The sequence below is a fragment of the Saccopteryx leptura genome, chromosome 3 (assembly GCF_036850995.1).
Source record: "Saccopteryx leptura isolate mSacLep1 chromosome 3, mSacLep1_pri_phased_curated, whole genome shotgun sequence".
NCBI lineage: Eukaryota > Metazoa > Chordata > Mammalia > Chiroptera > Emballonuridae > Saccopteryx > Saccopteryx leptura.
Window position 1 is genome coordinate 15,099,363 of NC_089505.1, and position 15,407 is coordinate 15,114,769.

Consider the following 15,407-nt stretch of genomic DNA (forward strand, 5'->3'; position numbering starts at 1 on the left):
TAAAACCTGGGTGCACCTTATACAGTGGTTGTAGATTTTTTTTTACTAGCATTTCTCGCTTTTTCGCACTTGTTTTTGCGTTCATTGTTGAAGAAAGTGATTCGTCATCAGACACAGATGAGAACAAGCTAATGGATGGGAGTTTTGACAGTGATGAGGAGTTGTATGAATTTTATGATGAAGAAAACTTGAGTTCAGTAACTTTATGTAATACATTTTATTTTCAAATTTCGGACCCCGAAATTAAGGTGCGTCTTATACATGGGGAGATACAGTACCATCATGTAAAAGTAAACTGGAAGACTTGAGAATAAGTCATATAAATAATTTCTTTAGAAAAAATTTCTTAAAAATCTGCCGATTTTATTATCTTTATCAGCATAGATTACTCATGACAGAAGTCAGAGAAAATCTGTTTACTTTTTCCTAGAATAGATGGCAGTGGGCCAATTCATTACTTAACTTCTTTGAGCCTGCTTTCTCAAATTTTACATTGAGGAGTGAATGAGACTAGATTCCCTTAGAGAAAAAAATGAATTAATTACAATAATTACTTACAGATTGACTTTAGCAAGGCTTCCAGTTCCATACTAATTCATCCATAAAAAGAAAAAATATAGAACTGGGGTAGTTATTAAAATAAGTAAAAAAAAAATTCTTTTATGCCCCTCCCTTCAAGACAGGGAACTTTGTGCCTGACCTGGGGTGGAGCAGTGGATAAAGCGTCAACCTGGAATGCTGACTGCCAGTTCGAAACCATGGCTTCCCTGGTCAAGGAAAATATGGGAGCTGATGCTTCCTACTCCTGCCCCACTTCTTTCTCTCTCTCTCCTCTCTAAAATGAATAAATAAAATATCTTTTTAAATTATATTAAAAAAAAAAAGACATGGAGCTCCATGTCTCTCCTTTTGGCCAGAAGCTGGACTTCCTGACATACTTTGAACTCACAGCATGTGGCAGTGACGGTGTGGCTTCCTCCTTGCTCTTTCTTGGTTCACTATTTCTAGGGAGAAGCCAACCGCCACCATGTAGTTAGGACACTCAAGTTATCCAATAGAAAAGCATCCTGCCAACTGCCAGCACTAACATACTGGCATACGAGCCACCTTGGAAGCGGAACCTCTGGCCCAATCAACACCTTAACTGTGACCTCAGGAAAGACCCTGGCCCAGAATCACCTGCCTAATTAAGCCATGCCGATTCCTGACCCACAGAAATCTAATTTTGAACCCTCATGAAATCAATTTAAGGCACCACAATCAGCTTCTAAAAAAAATAAATGAACTAGTTAGAAAAGACAGCAGAGCAAAGAACTGATAACAAGTACTATCCCCTAAAAATTGTTTCAATTACGCACAAATATACGTATATCGGGTAACATTTAACAAAATAACTGAAAAAGCCCTGGCCGGTTGGCTCAGTGGTAGAGCGTCGGCCTAGCGTGCGGAGGACCCGGGTTCGATTCCCGGCCAGGGCACATAGGAGAAGCGCCCATTTGCTTCTCCACCCCTCCGCCGCGCTTTCCTCTCTGTCTCTCTCTTCCCCTCCCACAGCCAAGGCTCCATTGGAGCAAAGATGGCCTGGGCGCTGGGGATGGCTCTGTGGCCTCTGCCTCAGGCGCTAGAGTGTCTCTGGTTGCAACATGGCAACCCCCAGGATGGGCAGAGCGTCGCCCCATGGTGGGCGTGCCGGGTGGATCCCGGTCAGGCGCATGCGGGAGTCTGTCTGACTGTCTCTCCCTGTTTCCAGCTTCAGAAAAAACAAAAAAAAAATGAAAAAAACAATAATAAATAAATAAAAAAAATAACTGAAAAAGTTTGAAACCCACAAGCCTATACTTAGGACAAACATTCCCTGAAGCATAGGGCCTCTTTGAGGGAATATGGTCTCAACAACAACCAACTATAAAACATGCATTTTCTATAAATTTTAAAACCAAACCAATGAAATATAAGATACTCCCAAAATGCACCTTTTCTTATTTATATGTTAAGCTTGATACATATACACAAAAGGCATGCAGACTTTTAAGTCTAGCATGTAAAAAGCATGTTACTTTCCAAATCTAAGAGGTTACCTGTAATGCTAGTGGCCGAGCCAGGCAGGTTCACACTGGACTCCAACAGATAGTAGAGAACTGCAGAGCCACAAAGCACGAGGCCATTCTCGTTTAATCGAGTCTCAAAACGGCAAACGGGCAAACAAGCGGGGGAACACTGCTTCTCAAAGCAGCACAGCAAAAATGGCCCTCACAGTGGCAGGCAAGAGATCCACCATCCTCCCTGAGGGCAAGTACCCACAGCCTTCTGTAGACTACACACACGTGGCTCTACCATATGCTCATGCCCTAATCATGCAAAGTACAAGCGAGCAAGCCTAACACAGCTGTTTTCCCTACATTACCCATCAAATTACGTAGTGAAAACGCTGCTCTGGTATCTACCCACATTTATCATTTCCTCTATTACTTTAATAATAAATGTTACAGGAAAAGTCCATCTTCAACCTGCGCGCACACAAATTTATGCTGGGAAAAAAAAAAGGCCAGTACAGCCTGACCTGTGGTGGCATAACGGATAGACCATCGACCTGGGCGCTGAGACCGCGTGGTTCGAGACCCCTGACTTGCGACCCTGGCTTGCCTGGTCAAGGTACATAAAAGAAGCAATTATGCATCCTGCTCCTTCCCCCGGCGTTCCTCTCTCCAAAATCAATAAATTAAAAAAATAAAGAGCTCAGTACAGTAGTATTACATTGCTTTCTGCCCATTGTCCAAGTCGCACTGGAACTATCCTCTTCAGAACACAAGCGCTATTTTTCTCATTGTACCTCAGCATAACACATCAAAACTTTCAGGCCCTGGCAGGTTGGCTCAGCGGTAGAGCGTCAGCCTGGCATGCAAGAGTCCCGGGTTTGATTCCCGGCCAGGGCACACAGGAGAAGCGCCCATCTGCTTCTCCACACACCTCCCCCTCTCCTTCCTCTCTGTCTCTCTCTTCCCCTCCCGCAGCCGAGGCTCCACTGGAGCAAAAAGATGGCCCGGGCGCTGGGCATGGCTCCTTGGCCTCTGCCCCAGGCGCTAGAGTGGCTCTGGTCATGACAGAGCGAGGCCCCGGATGGGCAGAGCATCGCCCCCTGGTGGGCGTGCTGGGTGGATCCCGGTCGGGCGCATGCGGGAGTTTGTCTAACTGCCTCCCCGTTTCCAGCTTCAGAAAAGTAAAAAAAAAACAAAAAACTTTCAGCACTACAAGAGTTCGCAGAATATTTATGTATAACTTGATTAATTCAGATTATTTGCTTGCAGTGATTTTCTTTGAAAATGTGTGAAACTATTTTTGAACTCCTAATATGCCATATGTACATATTTTCAAAATGCAAAATAAATCAGCACATAAACACTAAACAGATGACTTAACTTTTTTCCTTATTACTTAATTCAAGGCATCTGTGGCTCTCCCACAACCACACTTAACAGCTTCCTTTGACCCTTCACTTGGCATTACTAGCCCTTCCTGCAATGACTTAAGTTTTCTCCCCAACCTTTTCATATGTACCCATCTAAATGTTTCTACTTCAACAAGTTGTAGAAAACAGATATAATCTGTAAAGCATTCCTTATTATACTATGACTTGATGGTAACTGAAAATCAAAATAATTAGCATACTTGACAAAAATCTAAGTTATGCATGCCTATGCCTTGAGAGAACCAGCAGCAAAGCAGCCCATTGCTAAATTCAAGAAGAGCAGCTCTTGAAGAGTAGGATGGCCCTTTGACAGCACTTTCTCTAAGAATGAGACTTGAGTCTCAGGAATAACCCCTTGGAAACTACTGCCTGATTTTAAGAATAAGCACAGTGCCTTGGCCTGGTAGCTCCTTTGGTAAGAGCATCATCCTGATGTGGCAAGCTTGCTGGTTCCACCTCCACTCAGGTCACCAAAAAATAATAATAATAATTAACATAGTTTCTTTGACTCAAAGCCAATTACTCTAAACACAGAGGCAAATTTCTTCCCAATGGCTTTTATCTAAATTCTAAAACTTTAGCATTAGTTTTACTTATTTTCCTTTACTGTCTCTTAAACCAGTTCAATCTTCATGTGAGCACTCTATCAGATCATAAACTTGAAAGTTCAGAGTCAAGGTATAAAAGAACTAAGAACCCAAAAAGCTTTAACTATGACTTTCAACCAATCAAAACCATTTTAGTTTCCCAAAATGATGAAACAGATCTCAACTGGAGAGCCAATCCAAGACCCAAGTATGCCAGTCTGAAGGCCAACTTTGATGTTTTAGTGATAGTGCACTAGAGATACTTTCATCAGGGTCAGAATTTGGTTTTGTAGGCAGACATTTACCCACTCAAGTTATTTTTCTAGCTGATCAAAGAACAAGAAAAGTTCAAGGCAGGTATGCACTAAATGGGGACCACTCTAGCTGCACAACTGCTGATGTCTTCAAAGAAGAAGGAATTAGTCATCAATTACATCGGGATAACTAACTGGACTGCTTAATCAAAACTCAGAATTTTAGAAGGGACACTTCTGTATGTTAATTACCTTAAGATAGGAAGCTTTTTAAAAATATTTGTGAACTATGTGTCAGGGCACTGTTATGTAAACCAAACCGGGTTAGACATCAAATCAAGGACCTTACAACCAAGATAACATGCTTTAAAACCAAAGAACCCTGGAAACTGCTGCCTCCATCCCCTTAAAAAAAAAAAAAAAAAAAGCCACATTCTTTTCTAAGTCTTCAAAATACATGTAAAATAAATGACTAAATCCAATCCTCCTCAAAGGACCAAATTGTGCTTCCAAAGATAAAATTTTAGCAAAATGGCAAGAACAGTAAGCTTTAAAATGGTAAGACTTACTATCAGAGAATTAAGTCCCTTGCCTGCCCTCTTACTCAGGACCTCCCTGTTAAAAGATTTCAGGACCTCTAATTCACAGAATGGCCAACCCTGGAATCCACTCTTAACAGTACTACAGACACCAAACTTAACAGGAGAGTGAACTGTTCCTAAGGAACAAACATGCTCTGCAGAGTACTGTTATTTTTTGGACCAAAAACTTCAAGAGCTAAAACCCAATTACTAAATAAACACTAAATTCAGTCCTAACAGAAATGTCTTAGATCACACTCAACTAGTCTACGATGGTAGCACCTCTACCTCCACACACAGCACAGGCATTCCTACTTCAGTATGACTTTTCGATTACCACTGGTGATCAAAAGGCATTCTTGATTTAGAATTCTCACTCTTAATTCTCAAGCCTACTCCATTTCAAGCCTTCAAGTGAAAACTTATACAAAAAGTCAAGGGACAAATGTCTAGATCAAGAGACGTCAAGCAGAAGCAGCCGAGCGACAGCGCTGCATCTTTGCCCGGGTATCTCCAGGGTCGTCCGACCCAAACGCTTTCTGTAAACACGGGGCTTGGGGCTCAAGCCTGCAGCCCCGGGAAGCGGAGAGAAGTTTGCTCGCCTCGGCCGCGCTGCACATGGTTTGCAGAAGTTTAGCCGGAGCGGGGAGCGGAGAGCCGAGCCTGGGTGGGAGCGGCAGCGGAGTGAGTGCTGCAGGCGGCGGCAGCGGCGGCGGCAGAGCAGCAGGAGGCGGAGGCGGAGGCGGGCAGGGGGAGGGGAGGCGGCGGGAGGGGGGCGGAGGGGGCTCTTGCCGCCACTGCTCTCTCGCCGCCTCTCCCCCCCGGCGGGAGCCGCTCTCAGCCTCTTTGCACTAGTCGCTCCGCTCTCTCGGTCATGTGACCTTAACGTAACCGGACAGGAAAAGCCCCGCCGCCGCCGCCGCCGCCGCGCCGGAGACACCGACCGCGGCGGCAGCAGCAGCAGCAGCAACACCGAGAGGCAGAGGCGGCGGCGGCGGGGAGAGCGCGGCCCCGGCTGCCCAGCGCCGTCTCCTCCGCACCCCCCGCCGCAGCGGCACCGGCGACAGGTAAGCGCGCACCGCCTCCGCCTCCGCCTCCCGGGGCGGGTGCCCACGTGCCGCCCCCGGCCCGGGCCCCGGAGGGCGGAGGGGGGGCGGGGGCCACCGGAGCTCGCAAACGGTTCCGGCAGCGGCGGTGGCAACAAAGAAGGCGAATGACCCCCGTCCCGGGGCTCCGGCTGAAGGCAGGCGGAGGGCCCGGGCCACACGGGGACCCGGTTCTGGGAAGTAAAGGCAGGGGCGCCCCTGGGGGCGGCGGCGGCCGCGCCTGGCGCCGGGGCTCTGGCCGCCTGACAAAACCATCCCCCGGAGCCAGGCGGCGGCGAGTCGGCGGCGGCTCCATCCGGGGCTTTGCGGGAGGGGGAGGGGACGGAAGCCGAGAGGGCGGGCGGCGGATCGGAGGAGGGAGGGAGGGAGAAGGGGAGGGGGCGATCCGCGTTCCGTTCTCCGTCGCCGGTCCCTCCCTTCCCGCCGCCACCGCGAAGTGCGTCCCGAGCGGCGGCGGCCGGTGAGCGGCCCGCGCTGGAGCCCCAAGAGGAGGGCCCGTCAGGTGCGTAATCCTTCCGACGCCTGGCCGCCGCCTTCTGCTGCCGCCGCCGCTGCTTCTTCGGCGGCAAGGCCGCGAGCTGCGGAAGTGGTTTGGGGGAGGGGAGCGAGCAGGGAGGGGGAGGGGAGGGATCCGGTCCGACCGGAGCAGGCCCGGCCTCTCTGGCGCTTCTCCCAGCTGCAGCGGCTCCTACAGCTGCTGCCGCTACTGCTGCGGCTCCGCCTCCCCGCCCGCGGGCGGGGGCGCGCACGCGCGCTTCCGGCCTCTGTGGGTCTCGCGCTGTCTCCGGCTCTCGCGCGCGCTCTTTCCCCTCTCCTTGTCTGTCCACCCCCGCCCCCGGCGCCGGGACTGTTGCGCCGGCCGGGGCGTTGCGCACGGCGTAGGCGTCGGCATTGTGTTAAACTCCGCGGGACTTGGGGCGAGCGCGCGCGCGCACGCGGGACGGCGCAGCCCGAATGCGTCGCCCCTCCCCTCCTTTCTCTCAGCCCCAGGGGCTGGGGGCGGGCCGGGGTGCGCGGCGCCTGTGCTCCCGGCCCCCTCCGGTCTGGCCGGCCCCGCCCCCTGGGGCGGGGCAGAGCCGGGCGGGGCGGGGCGGCCGTTGGCCCACTCTCGGCGCGCCAGGGAAATGTAGGTCTTCCCGGGTACCGCCTCGGTCGCCCGCTGCGGGCCGGACGGCGGGTGTGGGCGCGCTGAGCGGGGGGCCTCGGGCTTCCGCCCCGCGGGCGATGTGCGCTTCCGATAAGGCCAGGAGCTGCTCTGTGGTTTATGCTGCTCAGCCTCGCGGCGTGGGGCCGGCGCAGCCCTCACCCCCGTAGGGTTCCGAGAAGGGGCGGTCCGGGGCGCGGAGGCCGCTTCCCACCCCGAGTCGTCTTCTCGGTGCAGCGAAAACCCCAAACGATTAATGTTTGAGCAGGACTGCAAAGAGAACTGGTAGTGTAGAAGATGCTTAGGAAGCATGGTTCTTCTCGCTTTCAGCCGGTAGTGAATTAAAGAGGGCAATAAAAAAGAAAGCAAAGGTAGTAGAGCAGGCAACTGGCCAGAGTGAAAATACAGTTAAGTTATTGCTACACCATTTACTGCAAGAACTTGGCAATTATTGAACTCCTAATTGTGCCTTAGGGAAATACCCCAGGCTCCTTCTTGACCCCACCCATCTGCAGGGTTCATTTGCTTATCTAGTGTGCTCTCTTAGCATATGAGACTCAATTGTATTTCTTTTCCTAGGTTATTGTCTTGGTAAAATAAAACATTAAAACAGTTCAGGGTGCTCTGGATTTGCTTAATTGGGCTGCCCTGTCCTTTCTGGGATGGACCGTCTGTGTCTGCCCTGACCCTGATGCAACACAAGGAGCAGTGTGACTGGCACTAGCATTTTAATACGAGAGGCTTGAAATTTAAATTGGAAATTGGAAATCAGACGTTTTTAAATTCTAATTTCTCTGATTTATTACAAACAAAAAAATTAGTTATTTTATTTTGCATTCTGCCCTGCTGGCTGGTTCAGTGGATAGATAGGCCATTGCCAGGCATATGGACTTCCGGGCTTCCATTCCTGGTTGGAGCACACAGGAGTACCCACCATCTATCTGCTTCTCTTCCCCTCCGGCAGCCAGAGGCTCCATTGGTTCCAGCATCCGCCCTGTCATGGAGGATAGCTTGTTTGCCTCTTACCCTCTGCTGCTAAAAATGGCTCTGTTGATTCTAGCATTGCCCCAGGTAGGCGTTGCTGGATGGATCAAGGTGGGGGTGCATGCGGGAGTCTGTCTCACTATCTCCCCTCTTCTCAGGGCCAGCGGCTGTGATGGTGGCCGTGTACACTGGCTTCACACATTCTAAATAACCTTGGTGTCTATCCAGGGTGTTAACAAACTGTTAAAAGGTAATTCTTAGGAAGAAAGATTACAACTAATACTACATTCCTTCAAATAGGATGTTTCTCACTTAAATATATGGTTTATATGTTTATCTTCTAGCCAAGGTGTTGGGCAGATAAAATATATTATGCTCACTTTGTTAAAGATGACGCTGCCCACGTGGAGGCCATTGCCCAGGTGATATTAATGTGTATTGGGGGTGGGCTAAAGGCAGGCAGAATCTTTGTAGCCTGGGGCTTGGTTTTGGGATTAAGCCTTTCCCACCCTTTTTGATGTGGGGCGGTACAATCCAATCATGCCTCAGAGAAGTGTCTTTGTATTAGAGCAGGGGTCCCCAAACTTTTTACACAGGGGACCAGTTCACTGTCCCTCAGACCATTGGAGGGCCGGACTATAAAAAAAAACTATGAACAAATCCCTATGCACACTGCACATATCTTATTTTAAAGTAAAAAAACAAAACGGGAACAAATACAATATTTAAAATAAAGAACAAGTAAATTTAAATCAACAAACTGACCAATATTTCAATGGGAACTATCTATGCTCCTCTCACTGACCACCAATGAAAGAGGTACCCTTCCAGAAGTGCGGCGGGGGCCGGATAAATGGCCTAAGGGGGCCGCATGTGGCCCGCGGGCCATAGTTTGGGGACCCCTGTATTAGAGACTTTCCTATTTTGTATATTGGATTAAAGGTTGTGAAGCTACACTATAAAATGGGGGCAGAACGGGAGCTGGCTCTTGGTTCCTGGGATTAGCGTTAGAGAGCAGAGCAGAGAAAGGCCACGTGGAGGAGGCCAGGAGAAGCAGCCAAGATGGCGGAGTGTTGGGTGAAAAGCCAGTTAGTGCAGAGTTTGTGCAGGGAGAAGGAAGGAGATGGGGAACAGAGGTGAATAAGTCTGGTGAGCTAGAAACCTTTGATTCTAGGAAACTCGGATAAGTCAGTAGCTTTGTGAGCACTGAATGTGTGTGGGTTTTGGAGCCCAGTGTATGTTTTTACTTGCCCGCCGGGTGCAAGCTAGGATTAAAGACTATGGCCCACCAGTTTGTGACTCCGTTGTTTCTTTACCGACTGTCCGAATCCAATGCGAATCTGCATGGGCCAGGCTGCTTTGATAGTAGTGGCCCTGGCTTCTGGCCTTACACAAGGAATTGACCTGTTACTGAAATCCTCATAAGAACTCAAAGTACAAGAAGTAATTTACCAGTGCTATTAAGTGCCACTAATAATCAACAGGGAAGGCGTTCATAGTGGGTGACAGATAAACCACCCCTAAAGCTATATTGTCCAGTACAGCTGCTTCCTTGCCAGTTTTAAAGCTTCTCTTCAAAGAGAGTGTAAATAGGTAGGTAATACTCTACAAACTTCCACCACAATACTCCAGCCGCAGAGAATAAATAGGCATGTTTTAGGTCGTGGAATAAAAACTGCCATTGTGACAGTTTCGTTTTTATTTTAAAGATCAATATGAATATTACACTGTCCTCCAGATTCTGCACCTTTGTACTATAAAACTTCTTTAAAATAATATCACATTGTATTCATCCCAGCCCTCTAAGAATATGCACCTTGAGAACACTGCAGATCCCTGTGGGAGGGGTTATGCTTTTCCCAGCCTGAGAAGTACTGAAATCGAGTAGGAACTGAAGGAGATTGCTAAGGGGTCAGCTCCTGAGGAGGAGCCTCTCCTGCCATCTCCTGCCTGTCTCTGAGAGCATCATCCCTAGACCCACTCTTCTTTCCCTGAAGTAACTGAAACTCTGGGCAAGTACTGCGGCACCAGCCTGGCCCAGTAAAGGAAGAACTGCTGTTTGGCTGGAGACTTTACCACGAATTTCAAAATGCATCTGGCAAGAGGACATTTATTGCTTTACCTACTGCCTTGGGGTATTACTGTTCCAAAGTGTGACCCTGAAAACCTAAAAGGGAGTTGAGAATTTTTATTTCCTGAGGGAGGAAATAAAGTAAATATCCTAAACATTAGATGGAGGTTTGTTCTTTTTCTGTGTTTTTGTGGGGGTTTTTTTAACAGAGGTAGAGTCAGAGAGAAAGACAGACAGGAAGGGGGCAAGGTGAGAAGCATCAGTTCTTCGTTGTGGTTCCGTAGTTGTTCAGCGATTGCTTTCTCATATGTGCCTTGACCTGAGTGGGGGAGGGGGCTATAGCAGAGCAAGTGACCCTTTGTTCAAGCCAGCAACCTTGGGCTCAAGCTGGCGACCTTGGGCTTCTAACCAGCCACCTTTGGGCTCAAGCCAGCGACCATGGCGTCGGGTCTATGATCCCACACTCAAGCTGGTGAGCCCACACTCAAGCCAGATGAGTCTGCACTCATGCCTGAGACCTCGGGGTTTGAGCCTGGGTCCTCTGCATCCCAGCCCACTCTATCCCCTGCTTATCAACTGGTCAGGTTCATTGATTGATTTTTTTTTTTTTAATTTTTGATTTTTTTTTTCTTTTAAAGACTTTATTTATTCATTTTAGACAGGAGAGAGAGAGAAAGAGAGAGAGAGAGAGAGAAGGGAGGAGCAGGAAGCATCAACTCCCATATGTGCCTTGACCAGGCAAGCCCAGGGTTTTGAACCGGTGACCTCAGCATTCCAGGTCGACGCTTTATCCACTGCGCCACCACAGGTCAGGCTGATTGATTCTTGTATGTGCCCTAACCCTGGGGATTAAACCTGCAACCTTGCTGTATTCGGATGACACTAACCAGCTGAGCTACCCAGTAAGGACCATGACTTTGTTTTGTGCAGATTGATTTTACTAATCATCATACAGCATTTAAATAAGGAAGGCAATCTCTACATTGGTGGGTTATTAGAAGCAAATTAGATTAGGTTTTAAATTTTGCTGTGTACTCACATGTAGGTGTTCCTAAAGTTGGTTGTCGCATAATGGCTTAAGAATTATCACTTTAATATCAACTCTTTACTAGCCATGAATCTGTGACCTGCTTCTTCTTGACACCTAAACTGTCCCTGCACTGACCTCAACTTGTACTCAGAAATTAAAAACTAATTTTAATGTTAACTTAGGCAAAATATAATTGAAAAGACAAATCTTTTACAAATGCAATACTTTCCAAAGTCAAAGTAACTGCTATTGGTTAGTTTGTGTACCTTCTTTTTCTAATTATTGTAGAAGAGGATAAACTCAAGAAATGTTAAAATATATGTATATACACCAATCTGTCACCACAACTAAATAAGATACATTTCCTAGCTTTGAAATGCAGTTTTAAAATTTACAAAAATGCAAATGACCAGGCTCATTCAAGTTTACTTTGTGGGCCCTTGAGTATTTATTATTAATAATACTAACTGAAAAAAAGCAGTTTTTTTATCCTGGTAAGTGGTCTAACCACTTGAAGGAATCCATTTTACTTGTGGGTAGTGCTTTTCTGTTACTGATGTGTCCTGTGCATTACAATATTTGTATATGCTTCACTTAAATAAAATCAAGGACTTTAGAGGACCTTTTATTGCCCTTGAAATGGGTAGTCTAAGTGGTATTTAGTATCTTAAGAGAGCTATTATCTTTTAAAAGTGAATCATCAATTCCTAAAAGCTGTTTTGGCCTCCTGTTCCTATTCTGAAAGTGAGGGAGGAACTTGGGTTGTCACATCCTAGTGTGATTATGTTTGTCCCATTCAGCTGCACCCCCAAAAGCTGAGTAACTCAAGATCAGCCCAGCTGTGCCACGTGATGGAAGCTAAAAGCACTTGACATCTGTGTAGTATCTGTTATCAGTGTGGGAAGAAATGGTGATCAAAGCCAAAGCATTCAGCAGTATAAACGATCATTTACATTTGGCTTTGGGAAGTCGTTTCTCTTTATTTCAACATGACCTATCTTACAGTCTCTGAATTTACTATGGCAAGGTAGTGTGGTGGAAAGAGCATGAGATTTATCCCCAGAAGACCCCAGTTCAGTTTGACTCCAGCTTGTTTACAGTTTTCGTTGCACTGAACTGTCATGTGACTTAATAGGTCAGACACACCTGGCTTCTCCAAAGACTCTCAGACAAACACAGTCCAGAGAAGCTAACTTCATGATCTTTCCCACAAAATCAGATTTTGGCCTATGTCCCCTCCCCTAGCGGAGAGCCCAGTCTCTGCAGTTACACTGTCTTTCAGATCCTGCCCTTCCTCTTCTTCATCACCCTACCCCGTCTGGCCTCTCCCCTCTCGACCACCTCTAACATATCTCCCCTCGCCCACCTCTTGACCACTACCCCCCCCCCCAATTGAGTTCATTTTGAAATTGCAGACATCTGATCGTGTCACCCTGCTGGAAATCCCTTCAGTGGCTTCTCGTCACTTTCTCTCCAGTAGTGGCTCAGGGGACAAAGCATCAACCTGGAATGCTGAGGTTGCTGGTTTGAAACCCCAGACTTGGCTGGTCAAGGCACATACGAGAAGCAACTATGAATTGAGGCTTCCCACTCCTCCCCCCTTCTCTCTCTGCTCTCTAAAATGAGTAAATAAAATCTTTAGAAGAACAGAACCAAAACAGATGAGTAACAATACCTGAGCCCCAGCCTCATCTTGCCCCGTTCTTCCCCGGCTCTTTGCCCTAAAGCCACAGTGGCCTCCTTCCCATTCCTCAGTTGCATCTTGCTCCCTCCTGTCTTAAGACTTTTTGCAAGTGCTGATCCCTCTGCCTGGAATACTCTGTTTTTGCCCGATAAACTCATCTCATTCTTTATCTGCTTAACTAGCATTCCTTTACAAAAGACTTTCCTGACCCCCAGACCCCAAATTAGAACCTCATATTTACTTATACTTTTCTTTGATAGCTCTTATCAGAGCTGGCTATTATAAATGTGTGTACATACTTGATTACACCCCGGAATTCGTGTATTCTGCATATCATCACATCCCCTAGGCCTGGCACTTTAGAGAGCCCTCACCAGATATTTGACCACTTCCCCAATCTGCTGCTTCTATCCACCACCACCCCTACCCCCTCAGATCTGCTTCTTAAGAGTTAGCCTGCCCTGGTTGGATAGCTCAGCTGATTAGAGCATTGTCCAGAAGTGCAGAGGTTGCCAGTTTGACCCTCGGTCAGGGCACATACAAATTCATGTTCCTGTCTTCCTCTCCCTTCTTTCACTAAAATCAATTAAAAAAAAAATTTTTTTTAATGTGTTAAAAAAAAAAAAAGAGGTAGCCCTACATGTGAGCAAGTTACTTCACCTCTCTGAGTCTGAATTCTTCCTCTGGAAAGAGGATAACCGATCCTTGGCATGTACATGGTCATTTTTCATTAATGCTGTGGTTATTATTATTATTAATAGTGAATAGCAAGAAAATGATATACCATGGTATTATTGAGGATTAAATGTTATGTATGAAGGGTTATTATAAACTATAAAGCGCTATTCAGAACTCTATTGTTAGCATGAAGAAACATGAAATGACATTTAAAATTGAAATATCCTTCCAAAATAACACAGTAAGCTCATGAAAATATTTTAGGTTAATCTAAGTAGAAATTGAACTTTTACCCCAAATTGCCAGCTGGTAAGAGATGAAGCTATAACTGTAACTCAACACTCCCCTCTCCAAACATATAGTTATTGATTTATATAACTTATATTGAACACCAGACCCAGTCCAGGTAACTCAGTTGGCTAGGTGTTGTCCCAATGTGCCAAGATTGCCTGACCAGGCGGTGGCGCAGTGGATAGAATGTCGGACTGGGATGCGGAAGGATTCAGGTTCGAGACCCTGAGGTCGCCAGCTTGAGTGCAGGCTCATCTGGTTTGAGCAAAAGCTCACCAGCCTGGACCCAAGGTCGCTGGCTTGAGCAAGGGGCTACTTGGTCTGCAGAAGGCCCACGGTCAAGGCACATACGAGAAAGCAATCAATGAACAACTAAGGTGTTGCAACCAATGTGCCAAGATTGCCAAGATTGTGGGTTCGATCCCCATCAGGGCACATAAAAGAACCAAGCAATGAGTACATAAATAAGCAGAACAACAAATCAATGTTTCTCTCTCCCTCTCCCCCTTTCTCTCTAAAATCAATCAATAAATTTTAAAAAAATTAATATTGAACACCAGACAGGGCTGTCACATGGACAAATAAATGATAGATAGGACTCAACGCCCGCTTTCTGGAAACATCAGGCAGTCATGTAAACTGGCTTTTCACAGATGCCCCAGAGACCGGAAGGGCTCTCCTGTGAGTGTCGGAATTCTTGCAGAAGACAGGTGGAGCTGGGAGCAGGTAGCAGTGGCGAGTCCCTGGGAAAGCAGCAGGTTCAAACAGGCCCTCTCTTGACTATGTGTAGAAATTAGGTTGCTGAGCCACTCAGCACTGAGAGTGAGGTCCAGCAGTGAGTGCAGCAGACCGTTAGGACCCACCAATGTCCTGGGCATCCAGGACCTTCTGGCACCTTCTTCATCCTATCTCAGTTCACTCAGAATTTCCAAAGTGAGTGAAATAACACCATTTTGTCTCTATTAACATACTTGAATAAAACTGGATTTTTAATAATACCTGGATTTCAGAACAAATTAGGACTATTACTGACCACTTGGTAAAGATCACCAAGCAGACAGTCTTGTATCCAAAAAACAATTAGGCACAACTTTATGTCTTAAAGTAAAATTCTATATTGGGATGTCTTTTCATTAGAAAATAATTTATTTTTTTACATGTTGAATATATATAAATGATAGTGCCAAACTTGCCCTTTCTTTATAAAGATATTCTGACATTATGACCTTTCTACCTATTTGTATTTAAAAGTCTCCCATTCCTACTAGTATATGACTGTTTTATGGCTCTTCTTGCAAAATAAAGAGGGGAGCCACATCTGTTGGTGTCCTCACTTTGAGGTTGGTTGGTTGGTTGGTTGGCTTTTAGTAGGTCTGAAATCCAAATCTAGGAAACCATTAGATTAGATTTGTGCTAGAACATACAGTGCAGAATTAGCAGGGCTGGGGTCATGAGGACTGGGTAAGTTATGTTGAAGAATTTGGGTTTCACCTCAAGGTTGCTGGCTTGCGTGCAGACTCAGCAGCTTGAG

The 15,407-nt window shown here is 46.7% G+C and overlaps 1 protein-coding gene across 2 annotated transcripts in view; it reads left to right on the forward strand.

Moving 5' to 3' along the window:
* Positions 1 to 5,676: 5,676 nt before the first annotated feature.
* The window catches only part of ZBTB2 (zinc finger and BTB domain containing 2), a 31,091-nt gene continuing 21,360 nt past the window's right edge, over positions 5,677 to 15,407 (forward strand). The window contains exon 1 of one of the 2 annotated variants that reach the window (XM_066372984.1): positions 5,677 to 5,955. The gene's annotated coding sequence lies outside the window, so the exon portion shown is untranslated. Of the gene's footprint in view, positions 5,956 to 6,348; positions 6,497 to 15,407 lie in introns of those variants that run through there. The other variant, XM_066372985.1, reaches the window with a different exon arrangement.